This window comes from Rhinoderma darwinii (genome assembly GCF_050947455.1).
Source record: "Rhinoderma darwinii isolate aRhiDar2 chromosome 5 unlocalized genomic scaffold, aRhiDar2.hap1 SUPER_5_unloc_37, whole genome shotgun sequence".
Lineage (NCBI taxonomy): Eukaryota > Metazoa > Chordata > Amphibia > Anura > Rhinodermatidae > Rhinoderma > Rhinoderma darwinii.
This window is the reverse complement of record NW_027461795.1, coordinates 73,379-91,868: the sequence shown is the minus strand read 5'-3', so window position 1 is coordinate 91,868 and position 18,490 is coordinate 73,379. Positions and strand designations below refer to the sequence as shown.

Here is an 18,490-nt window from a genome sequence, read left to right as displayed (position 1 = left end):
CTTCTCCTTGCTCCTACAACCTCCATCCTTGCACAGTTTGTTATTCTTCTAGGTAACATAGTAACAAATCCAAATTGCTGCTCTCTTTGTAGGCAAGCAAGGCTTTGTTGCAACTGCAATTCTTACTTCTTCTTGAAATGTAGGGACGACAGTACATTCCATCACATCCATCTAGTGTACACAGGTAGGTCCATTGTGGCGGGCAGGCGAGCGGGCGGGCTGCTTTATTGGCTGTTTGCTGTTCCCCTACTCCACTCCACTATTTGACTGTTGTGCTGCATCAATCAATCAATCAATCAATCAATCAATCAATCAATCAGTGGCTGGCTCAGGTGCAGCTCTTTAACTTACCTAAAAGGGAGGGCGGAGAGAAGACAAGGAAGGTGAATGAGGTGTTCCAATGTGAAATGCCGGAAACACAGAAACACAGACGACACACAACAAGAGGTGGCAATCTATTCATTAATTGCATTTAATCAATGAGCTCATTATCACTCATGCATTGTCCAACAGGTGTTGAAATAATGGGATTAAAAGGGGAGATCCCTTCAGAAAGACAGAAACAATAGCAAAGACAAAAAACACTTTTGGAATCTGCTTTTAGTCAACACATAAGGAAAGGGTGCACCGGTCCTGGAAATACTGCAATACCAGGTCAATGCGTGGAGTGGACAGAGCAAGCTCTATTTCCATCTCCCTGTTCTAAAAATCCATTTAATATATGGTCCCCAGATAGGGGACGTATCAGATATTAAACTGATAAGAACAGATACTACACTTGATCTTAGCCAAAAGGCCGAGAAGCGATAACCCGAACGGGCCGCGCGTTGCCCGAACCTGCCCGATACTGCTGTTCAGCCCTTGCAGCGATTCAGCCTACTTCTAGGCAATTCCATGGGGCCCTGCAGGCTCACACACTCACAGCTACACGGGAGGTGAATAAAGGCCGGAGAGGAAGCCAGACAGGATTTGCTTCTTTTGCTTGCACCACAATGCAGTGCTGAAAGAGGAGGAATCTACATAAAAACGCCTTCCTGGCAACGCCCAAATGCCCTGCTGCCATGCAGATAAACACTGGCAGCGGCAGCAAGTGCATGCCCACAGCCACCCCTTGTTCCTTCACACCTTGTATCAGCTGTAATCCAGTCCAGTCCAGTGCTGCCTGCTGAGCAGCACTGACCAACACTGCCTGGGCCCAGGCTTTTATCTCTGAGGCCCCATTATGATGTCAGAAAGCTGGCTCTGGAATCCTGAGGGCTCCACTATGACACGTGCAAAGTTCCGTCTGAACTTTATATAAGACGGTGAGGCTCAGTCAGTCACTCAGTGTTGCCTGAGAGGGCAACACTGCAACAGCCGGCCGCCAGGCTGTCTTTTTTTTGCACAGCTAGTTGCCTCCAGGAGGCCACAAGAGGGAGACAAGGGACTGCAAAATGGAAAATAGGCATCCACCAACTTTACAGACAACTTCTCCTTGCTCCTACAACCTCCATCCTTGCACAGTTTGTTATTCTTCTAGGTAACATAGTAACAAATCCAAATTGCTGCTCTCTTTGTAGGCAAGCAAGGCTTTGTTGCAACTGCAATTCTTACTTCTTCTTGAAATGTAGGGACGACAGTACATTCCATCACATCCATCTAGTGTACACAGGTAGGTCCATTGTGGCGGGCAGGCGAGCGGGCGGGCTGCTTTATTGGCTGTTTGCTGTTCCCCTACTCCACTCCACTATTTGACTGTTGTGCTGCATCAATCAATCAATCAATCAATCAATCAATCAATCAATCAATCAATCAATCAATCAGTGGCTGGCTCAGGTGCAGCTCTTTAACTTACCTAAAAGGGAGGGCGGAGAGAAGACAAGGAAGGTGAATGAGGTGTTCCAATGTGAAATGCCGGAAACACAGAAACACAGACGACACACAACAAGAGGTGGCAATCTATTCATTAATTGCATTTAATCAGAGATCCCTTCAGAAAGACAGAAACAATAGCAAAGACAAAAAACACTTTTGGAATCTGCTTTTAGTCAACACATAAGGAAAGGGTGCACCGGTCCTGGAAATACTGCAATACCAGGTCAATGCGTGGAGTGGACAGAGCAAGCTCTATTTCCATCTCCCTGTTCTAAAAATCCATTTAATATATGGTCCCCAGATAGGGGACGTATCAGATATTAAACTGATAAGAACAGATACTACACTTGATCTTAGCCAAAAGGCCGAGAAGCGATAACCCGAACGGGCCGCGCGTTGCCCGAGCCTGCCCGATACTGCTGTTCAGCCCTTGCAGCGATTCAGCCTACTTCTAGGCAATTCCATGGGGCCCTGCAGGCTCACACACTCACAGCTACACGGGAGGTGAATAAAGGCCGGAGAGGAAGCCAGACAGGATTTGCTTCTTTTGCTTGCACCACAATGCAGTGCTGAAAGAGGAGGAATCTACATAAAAACGCCTTCCTGGCAACGCCCAAATGCCCTGCTGCCATGCAGATAAACACTGGCAGCGGCAGCAAGTGCATGCCCACAGCCACCCCTTGTTCCTTCACACCTTGTATCAGCTGTAATCCAGTCCAGTCCAGTGCTGCCTGCTGAGCAGCACTGACCAACACTGCCTGGGCCCAGGCTTTTATCTCTGAGGCCCCATTATGATGTCAGAAAGCTGGCTCTGGAATCCTGAGGGCTCCACTATGACACGTGCAAAGTTCCGTCTGAACTTTATATAAGACGGTGAGGCTCAGTCAGTCACTCAGTGTTGCCTGAGAGGGCAACACTGCAACAGCCGGCCGCCAGGCTGTCTTTTTTTTGCACAGCTAGTTGCCTCCAGGAGGCCACAAGAGGGAGACAAGGGACTGCAAAATGGAAAATAGGCATCCACCAACTTTACAGACAACTTCTCCTTGCTCCTACAACCTCCATCCTTGCACAGTTTGTTATTCTTCTAGGTAACATAGTAACAAATCCAAATTGCTGCTCTCTTTGTAGGCAAGCAAGGCTTTGTTGCAACTGCAATTCTTACTTCTTCTTGAAATGTAGGGACGACAGTACATTCCATCACATCCATCTAGTGTACACAGGTAGGTCCATTGTGGCGGGCAGGCGAGCGGGCGGGCTGCTTTATTGGCTGTTTGCTGTTCCCCTACTCCACTCCACTATTTGACTGTTGTGCTGCATCAATCAATCAATCAATCAATCAATCAATCAATCAATCAATCAATCAATCAATCAATCAATCAGTGGCTGGCTCAGGTGCAGCTCTTTAACTTACCTAAAAGGGAGGGCGGAGAGAAGACAAGGAAGGTGAATGAGGTGTTCCAATGTGAAATGCCGGAAACACAGAAACACAGACGACACACAACAAGAGGTGGCAATCTATTCATTAATTGCATTTAATCAATGAGCTCATTATCACTCATGCATTGTCCAACAGGTGTTGAAATAATGGGATTAAAAGGGGAGATCCCTTCAGAAAGACAGAAACAATAGCAAAGACAAAAAACACTTTTGGAATCTGCTTTTAGTCAACACATAAGGAAAGGGTGCACCGGTCCTGGAAATACTGCAATACCAGGTCAATGCGTGGAGTGGACAGAGCAAGCTCTATTTCCATCTCCCTGTTCTAAAAATCCATTTAATATATGGTCCCCAGATAGGGGACGTATCAGATATTAAACTGATAAGAACAGATACTACACTTGATCTTAGCCAAAAGGCCGAGAAGCGATAACCCGAACGGGCCGCGCGTTGCCCGAGCCTGCCCGATACTGCTGTTCAGCCCTTGCAGCGATTCAGCCTACTTCTAGGCAATTCCATGGGGCCCTGCAGGCTCACACACTCACAGCTACACGGGAGGTGAATAAAGGCCGGAGAGGAAGCCAGACAGGATTTGCTTCTTTTGCTTGCACCACAATGCAGTGCTGAAAGAGGAGGAATCTACATAAAAACGCCTTCCTGGCAACGCCCAAATGCCCTGCTGCCATGCAGATAAACACTGGCAGCGGCAGCAAGTGCATGCCCACAGCCACCCCTTGTTCCTTCACACCTTGTATCAGCTGTAATCCAGTCCAGTCCAGTGCTGCCTGCTGAGCAGCACTGACCAACACTGCCTGGGCCCAGGCTTTTATCTCTGAGGCCCCATTATGATGTCAGAAAGCTGGCTCTGGAATCCTGAGGGCTCCACTATGACACGTGTAAAGTTCCGTCTGAACTTTATATAAGACGGTGAGGCTCAGTCAGTCACTCAGTGTTGCCTGAGAGGGCAACACTGCAACAGCCGGCCGCCAGGCTGTCTTTTTTTTGCACAGCTAGTTGCCTCCAGGAGGCCACAAGAGGGAGACAAGGGACTGCAAAATGGAAAATAGGCATCCACCAACTTTACAGACAACTTCTCCTTGCTCCTACAACCTCCATCCTTGCACAGTTTGTTATTCTTCTAGGTAACATAGTAACAAATCCAAATTGCTGCTCTCTTTGTAGGCAAGCAAGGCTTTGTTGCAACTGCAATTCTTACTTCTTCTTGAAATGTAGGGACGACAGTACATTCCATCACATCCATCTAGTGTACACAGGTAGGTCCATTGTGGCGGGCAGGCGAGCGGGCGGGCTGCTTTATTGGCTGTTTGCTGTTCCCCTACTCCACTCCACTATTTGACTGTTGTGCTGCATCAATCAATCAATCAATCAATCAATCAATCAATCAATCAATCAATCAATCAATCAATCAGTGGCTGGCTCAGGTGCAGCTCTTTAACTTACCTAAAAGGGAGGGCGGAGAGAAGACAAGGAAGGTGAATGAGGTGTTCCAATGTGAAATGCCGGAAACACAGAAACACAGACGACACACAACAAGAGGTGGCAATCTATTCATTAATTGCATTTAATCAATGAGCTCATTATCACTCATGCATTGTCCAACAGGTGTTGAAATAATGGGATTAAAAGGGGAGATCCCTTCAGAAAGACAGAAACAATAGCAAAGACAAAAAACACTTTTGGAATCTGCTTTTAGTCAACACATAAGGAAAGGGTGCACCGGTCCTGGAAATACTGCAATACCAGGTCAATGCGTGGAGTGGACAGAGCAAGCTCTATTTCCATCTCCCTGTTCTAAAAATCCATTTAATATATGGTCCCCAGATAGGGGACGTATCAGATATTAAACTGATAAGAACAGATACTACACTTGATCTTAGCCAAAAGGCCGAGAAGCGATAACCCGAACGGGCCGCGCGTTGCCCGAGCCTGCCCGATACTGCTGTTCAGCCCTTGCAGCGATTCAGCCTACTTCTAGGCAATTCCATGGGGCCCTGCAGGCTCACACACTCACAGCTACACGGGAGGTGAATAAAGGCCGGAGAGGAAGCCAGACAGGATTTGCTTCTTTTGCTTGCACCACAATGCAGTGCTGAAAGAGGAGGAATCTACATAAAAACGCCTTCCTGGCAACGCCCAAATGCCCTGCTGCCATGCAGATAAACACTGGCAGCGGCAGCAAGTGCATGCCCACAGCCACCCCTTGTTCCTTCACACCTTGTATCAGCTGTAATCCAGTCCAGTCCAGTGCTGCCTGCTGAGCAGCACTGACCAACACTGCCTGGGCCCAGGCTTTTATCTCTGAGGCCCCATTATGATGTCAGAAAGCTGGCTCTGGAATCCTGAGGGCTCCACTATGACACGTGCAAAGTTCCGTCTGAACTTTATATAAGACGGTGAGGCTCAGTCAGTCACTCAGTGTTGCCTGAGAGGGCAACACTGCAACAGCCGGCCGCCAGGCTGTCTTTTTTTTGCACAGCTAGTTGCCTCCAGGAGGCCACAAGAGGGAGACAAGGGACTGCAAAATGGAAAATAGGCATCCACCAACTTTACAGACAACTTCTCCTTGCTCCTACAACCTCCATCCTTGCACAGTTTGTTATTCTTCTAGGTAACATAGTAACAAATCCAAATTGCTGCTCTCTTTGTAGGCAAGCAAGGCTTTGTTGCAACTGCAATTCTTACTTCTTCTTGAAATGTAGGGACGACAGTACATTCCATCACATCCATCTAGTGTACACAGGTAGGTCCATTGTGGCGGGCAGGCGAGCGGGCGGGCTGCTTTATTGGCTGTTTGCTGTTCCCCTACTCCACTCCACTATTTGACTGTTGTGCTGCATCAATCAATCAATCAATCAATCAATCAGTGGCTGGCTCAGGTGCAGCTCTTTAACTTACCTAAAAGGGAGGGCGGAGAGAAGACAAGGAAGGTGAATGAGGTGTTCCAATGTGAAATGCCGGAAACACAGAAACACAGACGACACACAACAAGAGGTGGCAATCTATTCATTAATTGCATTTAATCAATGAGCTCATTATCACTCATGCATTGTCCAACAGGTGTTGAAATAATGGGATTAAAAGGGGAGATCCCTTCAGAAAGACAGAAACAATAGCAAAGACAAAAAACACTTTTGGAATCTGCTTTTAGTCAACACATAAGGAAAGGGTGCACCGGTCCTGGAAATACTGCAATACCAGGTCAATGCGTGGAGTGGACAGAGCAAGCTCTATTTCCATCTCCCTGTTCTAAAAATCCATTTAATATATGGTCCCCAGATAGGGGACGTATCAGATATTAAACTGATAAGAACAGATACTACACTTGATCTTAGCCAAAAGGCCGAGAAGCGATAACCCGAACGGGCCGCGCGTTGCCCGAGCCTGCCCGATACTGCTGTTCAGCCCTTGCAGCGATTCAGCCTACTTCTAGGCAATTCCATGGGGCCCTGCAGGCTCACACACTCACAGCTACACGGGAGGTGAATAAAGGCCGGAGAGGAAGCCAGACAGGATTTGCTTCTTTTGCTTGCACCACAATGCAGTGCTGAAAGAGGAGGAATCTACATAAAAACGCCTTCCTGGCAACGCCCAAATGCCCTGCTGCCATGCAGATAAACACTGGCAGCGGCAGCAAGTGCATGCCCACAGCCACCCCTTGTTCCTTCACACCTTGTATCAGCTGTAATCCAGTCCAGTCCAGTGCTGCCTGCTGAGCAGCACTGACCAACACTGCCTGGGCCCAGGCTTTTATCTCTGAGGCCCCATTATGATGTCAGAAAGCTGGCTCTGGAATCCTGAGGGCTCCACTATGACACGTGCAAAGTTCCGTCTGAACTTTATATAAGACGGTGAGGCTCAGTCAGTCACTCAGTGTTGCCTGAGAGGGCAACACTGCAACAGCCGGCCGCCAGGCTGTCTTTTTTTTGCACAGCTAGTTGCCTCCAGGAGGCCACAAGAGGGAGACAAGGGACTGCAAAATGGAAAATAGGCATCCACCAACTTTACAGACAACTTCTCCTTGCTCCTACAACATCCATCCTTGCACAGTTTGTTATTCTTCTAGGTAACATAGTAACAAATCCAAATTGCTGCTCTCTTTGTAGGCAAGCAAGGCTTTGTTGCAACTGCAATTCTTACTTCTTCTTGAAATGTAGGGACGACAGTACATTCCATCACATCCATCTAGTGTACACAGGTAGGTCCATTGTGGCGGGCAGGCGAGCGGGCGGGCTGCTTTATTGGCTGTTTGCTGTTCCCCTACTCCACTCCACTATTTGACTGTTGTGCTGCATCAATCAATCAATCAATCAATCAATCAATCAATCAATCAATCAATCAATCAATCAGTGGCTGGCTCAGGTGCAGCTCTTTAACTTACCTAAAAGGGAGGGCGGAGAGAAGACAAGGAAGGTGAATGAGGTGTTCCAATGTGAAATGCCGGAAACACAGAAACACAGACGACACACAACAAGAGGTGGCAATCTATTCATTAATTGCATTTAATCAATGAGCTCATTATCACTCATGCATTGTCCAACAGGTGTTGAAATAATGGGATTAAAAGGGGAGATCCCTTCAGAAAGACAGAAACAATAGCAAAGACAAAAAACACTTTTGGAATCTGCTTTTAGTCAACACATAAGGAAAGGGTGCACCGGTCCTGGAAATACTGCAATACCAGGTCAATGCGTGGAGTGGACAGAGCAAGCTCTATTTCCATCTCCCTGTTCTAAAAATCCATTTAATATATGGTCCCCAGATAGGGGACGTATCAGATATTAAACTGATAAGAACAGATACTACACTTGATCTTAGCCAAAAGGCCGAGAAGCGATAACCTGAACGGGCCGCGCGTTGCCCGAGCCTGCCCGATACTGCTGTTCAGCCCTTGCAGCGATTCAGCCTACTTCTAGGCAATTCCATGGGGCCCTGCAGGCTCACACACTCACAGCTACACGGGAGGTGAATAAAGGCCGGAGAGGAAGCCAGACAGGACTTGCTTCTTTTGCTTGCACCACAATGCAGTGCTGAAAGAGGAGGAATCTACATAAAAACGCCTTCCTGGCAACGCCCAAATGCCCTGCTGCCATGCAGATAAACACTGGCAGCGGCAGCAAGTGCATGCCCACAGCCACCCCTTGTTCCTTCACACCTTGTATCAGCTGTAATCCAGTCCAGTCCAGTGCTGCCTGCTGAGCAGCACTGACCAACACTGCCTGGGCCCAGGCTTTTATCTCTGAGGCCCCATTATGATGTCAGAAAGCTGGCTCTGGAATCCTGAGGGCTCCACTATGACACGTGCAAAGTTCCGTCTGAACTTTATATAAGACGGTGAGGCTCAGTCAGTCACTCAGTGTTGCCTGAGAGGGCAACACTGCAACAGCCGGCCGCCAGGCTGTCTTTTTTTTGCACAGCTAGTTGCCTCCAGGAGGCCACAAGAGGGAGACAAGGGACTGCAAAATGGAAAATAGGCATCCACCAACTTTACAGACAACTTCTCCTTGCTCCTACAACCTCCATCCTTGCACAGTTTGTTATTCTTCTAGGTAACATAGTAACAAATCCAAATTGCTGCTCTCTTTGTAGGCAAGCAAGGCTTTGTTGCAACTGCAATTCTTACTTCTTCTTGAAATGTAGGGACGACAGTACATTCCATCACATCCATCTAGTGTACACAGGTAGGTCCATTGTGGCGGGCAGGCGAGCGGGCGGGCTGCTTTATTGGCTGTTTGCTGTTCCCCTACTCCACTCCACTATTTGACTGTTGTGCTGCATCAATCAATCAATCAATCAATCAATCAATCAATCAGTGGCTGGCTCAGGTGCAGCTCTTTAACTTACCTAAAAGGGAGGGCGGAGAGAAGACAAGGAAGGTGAATGAGGTGTTCCAATGTGAAATGCCGGAAACACAGAAACACAGACGACACACAACAAGAGGTGGCAATCTATTCATTAATTGCATTTAATCAATGAGCTCATTATCACTCATGCATTGTCCAACAGGTGTTGAAATAATGGGATTAAAAGGGGAGATCCCTTCAGAAAGACAGAAACAATAGCAAAGACAAAAAACACTTTTGGAATCTGCTTTTAGTCAACACATAAGGAAAGGGTGCACCGGTCCTGGAAATACTGCAATACCAGGTCAATGCGTGGAGTGGACAGAGCAAGCTCTATTTCCATCTCCCTGTTCTAAAAATCCATTTAATATATGGTCCCCAGATAGGGGACGTATCAGATATTAAACTGATAAGAACAGATACTACACTTGATCTTAGCCAAAAGGCCGAGAAGCGATAACCCGAACGGGCCGCGCGTTGCCAGAGCCTGCCCGATACTGCTGTTCAGCCCTTGCAGCGATTCAGCCTACTTCTAGGCAATTCCATGGGGCCCTGCAGGCTCACACACTCACAGCTACACGGGAGGTGAATAAAGGCCGGAGAGGAAGCCAGACAGGATTTGCTTCTTTTGCTTGCACCACAATGCAGTGCTGAAAGAGGAGGAATCTACATAAAAACGCCTTCCTGGCAACGCCCAAATGCCCTGCTGCCATGCAGATAAACACTGGCAGCGGCAGCAAGTGCATGCCCACAGCCACCCCTTGTTCCTTCACACCTTGTATCAGCTGTAATCCAGTCCAGTCCAGTGCTGCCTGCTGAGCAGCACTGACCAACACTGCCTGGGCCCAGGCTTTTATCTCTGAGGCCCCATTATGATGTCAGAAAGCTGGCTCTGGAATCCTGAGGGCTCCACTATGACACGTGCAAAGTTCCGTCTGAACTTTATATAAGACGGTGAGGCTCAGTCAGTCACTCAGTGTTGCCTGAGAGGGCAACACTGCAACAGCCGGCCGCCAGGCTGTCTTTTTTTTGCACAGCTAGTTGCCTCCAGGAGGCCACAAGAGGGAGACAAGGGACTGCAAAATGGAAAATAGGCATCCACCAACTTTACAGACAACTTCTCCTTGCTCCTACAACCTCCATCCTTGCACAGTTTGTTATTCTTCTAGGTAACATAGTAACAAATCCAAATTGCTGCTCTCTTTGTAGGCAAGCAAGGCTTTGTTGCAACTGCAATTCTTACTTCTTCTTGAAATGTAGGGACGACAGTACATTCCATCACATCCATCTAGTGTACACAGGTAGGTCCATTGTGGCGGGCAGGCGAGCGGGCGGGCTGCTTTATTGGCTGTTTGCTGTTCCCCTACTCCACTCCACTATTTGACTGTTGTGCTGCATCAATCAATCAATCAATCAATCAATCAATCAATCAATCAATCAATCAATCAATCAGTGGCTGGCTCAGGTGCAGCTCTTTAACTTACCTAAAAGGGAGGGCGGAGAGAAGACAAGGAAGGTGAATGAGGTGTTCCAATGTGAAATGCCGGAAACACAGAAACACAGACGACACACAACAAGAGGTGGCAATCTATTCATTAATTGCATTTAATCAATGAGCTCATTATCACTCATGCATTGTCCAACAGGTGTTGAAATAATGGGATTAAAAGGGGAGATCCCTTCAGAAAGACAGAAACAATAGCAAAGACAAAAAACACTTTTGGAATCTGCTTTTAGTCAACACATAAGGAAAGGGTGCACCGGTCCTGGAAATACTGCAATACCAGGTCAATGCGTGGAGTGGACAGAGCAAGCTCTATTTCCATCTCCCTGTTCTAAAAATCCATTTAATATATGGTCCCCAGATAGGGGACGTATCAGATATTAAACTGATAAGAACAGATACTACACTTGATCTTAGCCAAAAGGCCGAGAAGCGATAACCTGAACGGGCCGCGCGTTGCCCGAGCCTGCCCGATACTGCTGTTCAGCCCTTGCAGCGATTCAGCCTACTTCTAGGCAATTCCATGGGGCCCTGCAGGCTCACACACTCACAGCTACACGGGAGGTGAATAAAGGCCGGAGAGGAAGCCAGACAGGACTTGCTTCTTTTGCTTGCACCACAATGCAGTGCTGAAAGAGGAGGAATCTACATAAAAACGCCTTCCTGGCAACGCCCAAATGCCCTGCTGCCATGCAGATAAACACTGGCAGCGGCAGCAAGTGCATGCCCACAGCCACCCCTTGTTCCTTCACACCTTGTATCAGCTGTAATCCAGTCCAGTCCAGTGCTGCCTGCTGAGCAGCACTGACCAACACTGCCTGGGCCCAGGCTTTTATCTCTGAGGCCCCATTATGATGTCAGAAAGCTGGCTCTGGAATCCTGAGGGCTCCACTATGACACGTGCAAAGTTCCGTCTGAACTTTATATAAGACGGTGAGGCTCAGTCAGTCACTCAGTGTTGCCTGAGAGGGCAACACTGCAACAGCCGGCCGCCAGGCTGTCTTTTTTTTGCACAGCTAGTTGCCTCCAGGAGGCCACAAGAGGGAGACAAGGGACTGCAAAATGGAAAATAGGCATCCACCAACTTTACAGACAACTTCTCCTTGCTCCTACAACCTCCATCCTTGCACAGTTTGTTATTCTTCTAGGTAACATAGTAACAAATCCAAATTGCTGCTCTCTTTGTAGGCAAGCAAGGCTTTGTTGCAACTGCAATTCTTACTTCTTCTTGAAATGTAGGGACGACAGTACATTCCATCACATCCATCTAGTGTACACAGGTAGGTCCATTGTGGCGGGCAGGCGAGCGGGCGGGCTGCTTTATTGGCTGTTTGCTGTTCCCCTACTCCACTCCACTATTTGACTGTTGTGCTGCATCAATCAATCAATCAATCAATCAATCAATCAATCAGTGGCTGGCTCAGGTGCAGCTCTTTAACTTACCTAAAAGGGAGGGCGGAGAGAAGACAAGGAAGGTGAATGAGGTGTTCCAATGTGAAATGCCGGAAACACAGAAACACAGACGACACACAACAAGAGGTGGCAATCTATTCATTAATTGCATTTAATCAATGAGCTCATTATCACTCATGCATTGTCCAACAGGTGTTGAAATAATGGGATTAAAAGGGGAGATCCCTTCAGAAAGACAGAAACAATAGCAAAGACAAAAAACACTTTTGGAATCTGCTTTTAGTCAACACATAAGGAAAGGGTGCACCGGTCCTGGAAATACTGCAATACCAGGTCAATGCGTGGAGTGGACAGAGCAAGCTCTATTTCCATCTCCCTGTTCTAAAAATCCATTTAATATATGGTCCCCAGATAGGGGACGTATCAGATATTAAACTGATAAGAACAGATACTACACTTGATCTTAGCCAAAAGGCCGAGAAGCGATAACCCGAACGGGCCGCGCGTTGCCAGAGCCTGCCCGATACTGCTGTTCAGCCCTTGCAGCGATTCAGCCTACTTCTAGGCAATTCCATGGGGCCCTGCAGGCTCACACACTCACAGCTACACGGGAGGTGAATAAAGGCCGGAGAGGAAGCCAGACAGGATTTGCTTCTTTTGCTTGCACCACAATGCAGTGCTGAAAGAGGAGGAATCTACATAAAAACGCCTTCCTGGCAACGCCCAAATGCCCTGCTGCCATGCAGATAAACACTGGCAGCGGCAGCAAGTGCATGCCCACAGCCACCCCTTGTTCCTTCACACCTTGTATCAGCTGTAATCCAGTCCAGTCCAGTGCTGCCTGCTGAGCAGCACTGACCAACACTGCCTGGGCCCAGGCTTTTATCTCTGAGGCCCCATTATGATGTCAGAAAGCTGGCTCTGGAATCCTGAGGGCTCCACTATGACACGTGCAAAGTTCCGTCTGAACTTTATATAAGACGGTGAGGCTCAGTCAGTCACTCAGTGTTGCCTGAGAGGGCAACACTGCAACAGCCGGCCGCCAGGCTGTCTTTTTTTTGCACAGCTAGTTGCCTCCAGGAGGCCACAAGAGGGAGACAAGGGACTGCAAAATGGAAAATAGGCATCCACCAACTTTACAGACAACTTCTCCTTGCTCCTACAACCTCCATCCTTGCACAGTTTGTTATTCTTCTAGGTAACATAGTAACAAATCCAAATTGCTGCTCTCTTTGTAGGCAAGCAAGGCTTTGTTGCAACTGCAATTCTTACTTCTTCTTGAAATGTAGGGACGACAGTACATTCCATCACATCCATCTAGTGTACACAGGTAGGTCCATTGTGGCGGGCAGGCGAGCGGGCGGGCTGCTTTATTGGCTGTTTGCTGTTCCCCTACTCCACTCCACTATTTGACTGTTGTGCTGCATCAATCAATCAATCAATCAATCAATCAATCAATCAATCAATCAATCAATCAATCAATCAGTGGCTGGCTCAGGTGCAGCTCTTTAACTTACCTAAAAGGGAGGGCGGAGAGAAGACAAGGAAGGTGAATGAGGTGTTCCAATGTGAAATGCCGGAAACACAGAAACACAGACGACACACAACAAGAGGTGGCAATCTATTCATTAATTGCATTTAATCAATGAGCTCATTATCACTCATGCATTGTCCAACAGGTGTTGAAATAATGGGATTAAAAGGGGAGATCCCTTCAGAAAGACAGAAACAATAGCAAAGACAAAAAACACTTTTGGAATCTGCTTTTAGTCAACACATAAGGAAAGGGTGCACCGGTCCTGGAAATACTGCAATACCAGGTCAATGCGTGGAGTGGACAGAGCAAGCTCTATTTCCATCTCCCTGTTCTAAAAATCCATTTAATATATGGTCCCCAGATAGGGGACGTATCAGATATTAAACTGATAAGAACAGATACTACACTTGATCTTAGCCAAAAGGCCGAGAAGCGATAACCCGAACGGGCCGCGCGTTGCCCGAGCCTGCCCGATACTGCTGTTCAGCCCTTGCAGCGATTCAGCCTACTTCTAGGCAATTCCATGGGGCCCTGCAGGCTCACACACTCACAGCTACACGGGAGGTGAATAAAGGCCGGAGAGGAAGCCAGACAGGATTTGCTTCTTTTGCTTGCACCACAATGCAGTGCTGAAAGAGGAGGAATCTACATAAAAACGCCTTCCTGGCAACGCCCAAATGCCCTGCTGCCATGCAGATAAACACTGGCAGCGGCAGCAAGTGCATGCCCACAGCCACCCCTTGTTCCTTCACACCTTGTATCAGCTGTAATCCAGTCCAGTCCAGTGCTGCCTGCTGAGCAGCACTGACCAACACTGCCTGGGCCCAGGCTTTTATCTCTGAGGCCCCATTATGATGTCAGAAAGCTGGCTCTGGAATCCTGAGGGCTCCACTATGACACGTGCAAAGTTCCGTCTGAACTTTATATAAGACGGTGAGGCTCAGTCAGTCACTCAGTGTTGCCTGAGAGGGCAACACTGCAACAGCCGGCCGCCAGGCTGTCTTTTTTTTGCACAGCTAGTTGCCTCCAGGAGGCCACAAGAGGGAGACAAGGGACTGCAAAATGGAAAATAGGCATCCACCAACTTTACAGACAACTTCTCCTTGCTCCTACAACCTCCATCCTTGCACAGTTTGTTATTCTTCTAGGTAACATAGTAACAAATCCAAATTGCTGCTCTCTTTGTAGGCAAGCAAGGCTTTGTTGCAACTGCAATTCTTACTTCTTCTTGAAATGTAGGGACGACAGTACATTCCATCACATCCATCTAGTGTACACAGGTAGGTCCATTGTGGCGGGCAGGCGAGCGGGCGGGCTGCTTTATTGGCTGTTTGCTGTTCCCCTACTCCACTCCACTATTTGACTGTTGTGCTGCATCAATCAATCAATCAATCAATCAATCAATCAATCAATCAGTGGCTGGCTCAGGTGCAGCTCTTTAACTTACCTAAAAGGGAGGGCGGAGAGAAGACAAGGAAGGTGAATGAGGTGTTCCAATGTGAAATGCCGGAAACACAGAAACACAGACGACACACAACAAGAGGTGGCAATCTATTCATTAATTGCATTTAATCAATGAGCTCATTATCACTCATGCATTGTCCAACAGGTGTTGAAATAATGGGATTAAAAGGGGAGATCCCTTCAGAAAGACAGAAACAATAGCAAAGACAAAAAACACTTTTGGAATCTGCTTTTAGTCAACACATAAGGAAAGGGTGCACCGGTCCTGGAAATACTGCAATACCAGGTCAATGCGTGGAGTGGACAGAGCAAGCTCTATTTCCATCTCCCTGTTCTAAAAATCCATTTAATATATGGTCCCCAGATAGGGGACGTATCAGATATTAAACTGATAAGAACAGATACTACACTTGATCTTAGCCAAAAGGCCGAGAAGCGATAACCCGAACGGGCCGCGCGTTGCCCGAGCCTGCCCGATACTGCTGTTCAGCCCTTGCAGCGATTCAGCCTACTTCTAGGCAATTCCATGGGGCCCTGCAGGCTCACACACTCACAGCTACACGGGAGGTGAATAAAGGCCGGAGAGGAAGCCAGACAGGATTTGCTTCTTTTGCTTGCACCACAATGCAGTGCTGAAAGAGGAGGAATCTACATAAAAACGCCTTCCTGGCAACGCCCAAATGCCCTGCTGCCATGCAGATAAACACTGGCAGCGGCAGCAAGTGCATGCCCACAGCCACCCCTTGTTCCTTCACACCTTGTATCAGCTGTAATCCAGTCCAGTCCAGTGCTGCCTGCTGAGCAGCACTGACCAACACTGCCTGGGCCCAGGCTTTTATCTCTGAGGCCCCATTATGATGTCAGAAAGCTGGCTCTGGAATCCTGAGGGCTCCACTATGACACGTGCAAAGTTCCGTCTGAACTTTATATAAGACGGTGAGGCTCAGTCAGTCACTCAGTGTTGCCTGAGAGGGCAACACTGCAACAGCCGGCCGCCAGGCTGTCTTTTTTTTGCACAGCTAGTTGCCTCCAGGAGGCCACAAGAGGGAGACAAGGGACTGCAAAATGGAAAATAGGCATCCACCAACTTTACAGACAACTTCTCCTTGCTCCTACAACCTCCATCCTTGCACAGTTTGTTATTCTTCTAGGTAACATAGTAACAAATCCAAATTGCTGCTCTCTTTGTAGGCAAGCAAGGCTTTGTTGCAACTGCAATTCTTACTTCTTCTTGAAATGTAGGGACGACAGTACATTCCATCACATCCATCTAGTGTACACAGGTAGGTCCATTGTGGCGGGCAGGCGAGCGGGCGGGCTGCTTTATTGGCTGTTTGCTGTTCCCCTACTCCACTCCACTATTTGACTGTTGTGCTGCATCAATCAATCAATCAATCAATCAATCAATCAATCAATCAATCAATCAGTGGCTGGCTCAGGTGCAGCTCTTTAACTTACCTAAAAGGGAGGGCGGAGAGAAGACAAGGAAGGTGAATGAGGTGTTCCAATGTGAAATGCCGGAAACACAGAAACACAGACGACACACAACAAGAGGTGGCAATCTATTCATTAATTGCATTTAATCAATGAGCTCATTATCACTCATGCATTGTCCAACAGGTGTTGAAATAATGGGATTAAAAGGGGAGATCCCTTCAGAAAGACAGAAACAATAGCAAAGACAAAAAACACTTTTGGAATCTGCTTTTAGTCAACACATAAGGAAAGGGTGCACCGGTCCTGGAAATACTGCAATACCAGGTCAATGCGTGGAGTGGACAGAGCAAGCTCTATTTCCATCTCCCTGTTCTAAAAATCCATTTAATATATGGTCCCCAGATAGGGGACGTATCAGATATTAAACTGATAAGAACAGATACTACACTTGATCTTAGCCAAAAGGCCGAGAAGCGATAACCCGAACGGGCCGCGCGTTGCCCGAGCCTGCCCGATACTGCTGTTCAGCCCTTGCAGCGATTCAGCCTACTTCTAGGCAATTCCATGGGGCCCTGCAGGCTCACACACTCACAGCTACACGGGAGGTGAATAAAGGCCGGAGAGGAAGCCAGACAGGATTTGCTTCTTTTGCTTGCACCACAATGCAGTGCTGAAAGAGGAGGAATCTACATAAAAACGCCTTCCTGGCAACGCCCAAATGCCCTGCTGCCATGCAGATAAACACTGGCAGCGGCAGCAAGTGCATGCCCACAGCCACCCCTTGTTCCTTCACACCTTGTATCAGCTGTAATCCAGTCCAGTCCAGTGCTGCCTGCTGAGCAGCACTGACCAACACTGCCTGGGCCCAGGCTTTTATCTCTGAGGCCCCATTATGATGTCAGAAAGCTGGCTCTGGAATCCTGAGGGCTCCACTATGACACGTGCAAAGTTCCGTCTGAACTTTATATAAGACGGTGAGGCTCAGTCAGTCACTCAGTGTTGCCTGAGAGGGCAACACTGCAACAGCCGGCCGCCAGGCTGTCTTTTTTTTGCACAGCTAGTTGCCTCCAGGAGGCCACAAGAGGGAGACAAGGGACTGCAAAATGGAAAATAGGCATCCACCAACTTTACAGACAACTTCTCCTTGCTCCTACAACCTCCATCCTTGCACAGTTTGTTATTCTTCTAGGTAACATAGTAACAAATCCAAATTGCTGCTCTCTTTGTAGGCAAGCAAGGCTTTGTTGCAACTGCAATTCTTACTTCTTCTTGAAATGTAGGGACGACAGTACATTCCATCACATCCATCTAGTGTACACAGGTAGGTCCATTGTGGCGGGCAGGCGAGCGGGCGGGCTGCTTTATTGGCTGTTTGCTGTTCCCCTACTCCACTCCACTATTTGACTGTTGTGCTGCATCAATCAATCAATCAATCAATCAATCAATCAATCAATCAATCAATCAATCAATCAATCAATCAGTGGCTGGCTCAGGTGCAGCTCTTTAACTTACCTAAAAGGGAGGGCGGAGAGAAGACAAGGAAGGTGAATGAGGTGTTCCAATGTGAAATGCCGGAAACACAGAAACACAGACGACACACAACAAGAGGTGGCAATCTATTCATTAATTGCATTTAATCAATGAGCTCATTATCACTCATGCATTGTCCAACAGGTGTTGAAATAATGGGATTAAAAGGGGAGATCCCTTCAGAAAGACAGAAACAATAGCAAAGACAAAAAACACTTTTGGAATCTGCTTTTAGTCAACACATAAGGAAAGGGTGCACCGGTCCTGGAAATACTGCAATACCAGGTCAATGCGTGGAGTGGACAGAGCAAGCTCTATTTCCATCTCCCTGTTCTAAAAATCCATTTAATATATGGTCCCCAGATAGGGGACGTATCAGATATTAAACTGATAAGAACAGATACTACACTTGATCTTAGCCAAAAGGCCGAGAAGCGATAACCCGAACGGGCC

General features: G+C 47.6%; 13 non-coding genes across 13 annotated transcripts; all 13 read right to left on the bottom strand.

Annotated features, from left to right (window-relative positions):
- Positions 1-617: 617 nt before the first annotated feature.
- LOC142691349 (U2 spliceosomal RNA) lies at positions 618-808 on the bottom strand. Its single transcript, XR_012859911.1, has one exon. It is a non-coding gene; the product is annotated as a U2 spliceosomal RNA (small nuclear RNA).
- A 1,232-nt stretch (positions 809-2,040) lies between these two features.
- LOC142691348 (U2 spliceosomal RNA) lies at positions 2,041-2,231 on the bottom strand. The gene has a single exon (XR_012859910.1). It is a non-coding gene; the product is annotated as a U2 spliceosomal RNA (small nuclear RNA).
- A 1,300-nt stretch (positions 2,232-3,531) lies between these two features.
- LOC142691347 (U2 spliceosomal RNA) lies at positions 3,532-3,722 on the bottom strand. The gene has a single exon (XR_012859909.1). It is a non-coding gene; the product is annotated as a U2 spliceosomal RNA (small nuclear RNA).
- Positions 3,723-5,018: 1,296 nt separating this feature from the next.
- On the bottom strand, positions 5,019-5,209 carry LOC142691345 (U2 spliceosomal RNA). The gene has a single exon (XR_012859907.1). It is a non-coding gene; the product is annotated as a U2 spliceosomal RNA (small nuclear RNA).
- A 1,264-nt stretch (positions 5,210-6,473) lies between these two features.
- LOC142691344 (U2 spliceosomal RNA) lies at positions 6,474-6,664 on the bottom strand. Its single transcript, XR_012859906.1, has one exon. It is a non-coding gene; the product is annotated as a U2 spliceosomal RNA (small nuclear RNA).
- Positions 6,665-7,956: 1,292 nt separating this feature from the next.
- On the bottom strand, positions 7,957-8,147 carry LOC142691343 (U2 spliceosomal RNA). Its single transcript, XR_012859905.1, has one exon. It is a non-coding gene; the product is annotated as a U2 spliceosomal RNA (small nuclear RNA).
- A 1,272-nt stretch (positions 8,148-9,419) lies between these two features.
- Positions 9,420-9,610, bottom strand: LOC142691342 (U2 spliceosomal RNA). Its single transcript, XR_012859904.1, has one exon. It is a non-coding gene; the product is annotated as a U2 spliceosomal RNA (small nuclear RNA).
- A 1,292-nt stretch (positions 9,611-10,902) lies between these two features.
- On the bottom strand, positions 10,903-11,093 carry LOC142691341 (U2 spliceosomal RNA). Its single transcript, XR_012859903.1, has one exon. It is a non-coding gene; the product is annotated as a U2 spliceosomal RNA (small nuclear RNA).
- Positions 11,094-12,365: 1,272 nt separating this feature from the next.
- Positions 12,366-12,556, bottom strand: LOC142691592 (U2 spliceosomal RNA). The gene has a single exon (XR_012860130.1). It is a non-coding gene; the product is annotated as a U2 spliceosomal RNA (small nuclear RNA).
- Positions 12,557-13,852: 1,296 nt separating this feature from the next.
- On the bottom strand, positions 13,853-14,043 carry LOC142691591 (U2 spliceosomal RNA). Its single transcript, XR_012860129.1, has one exon. It is a non-coding gene; the product is annotated as a U2 spliceosomal RNA (small nuclear RNA).
- A 1,276-nt stretch (positions 14,044-15,319) lies between these two features.
- On the bottom strand, positions 15,320-15,510 carry LOC142691590 (U2 spliceosomal RNA). The gene has a single exon (XR_012860128.1). It is a non-coding gene; the product is annotated as a U2 spliceosomal RNA (small nuclear RNA).
- A 1,284-nt stretch (positions 15,511-16,794) lies between these two features.
- LOC142691589 (U2 spliceosomal RNA) lies at positions 16,795-16,985 on the bottom strand. The gene has a single exon (XR_012860127.1). It is a non-coding gene; the product is annotated as a U2 spliceosomal RNA (small nuclear RNA).
- Positions 16,986-18,285: 1,300 nt separating this feature from the next.
- LOC142691588 (U2 spliceosomal RNA) lies at positions 18,286-18,476 on the bottom strand. The gene has a single exon (XR_012860126.1). It is a non-coding gene; the product is annotated as a U2 spliceosomal RNA (small nuclear RNA).
- Positions 18,477-18,490: the final 14 nt, after the last annotated feature.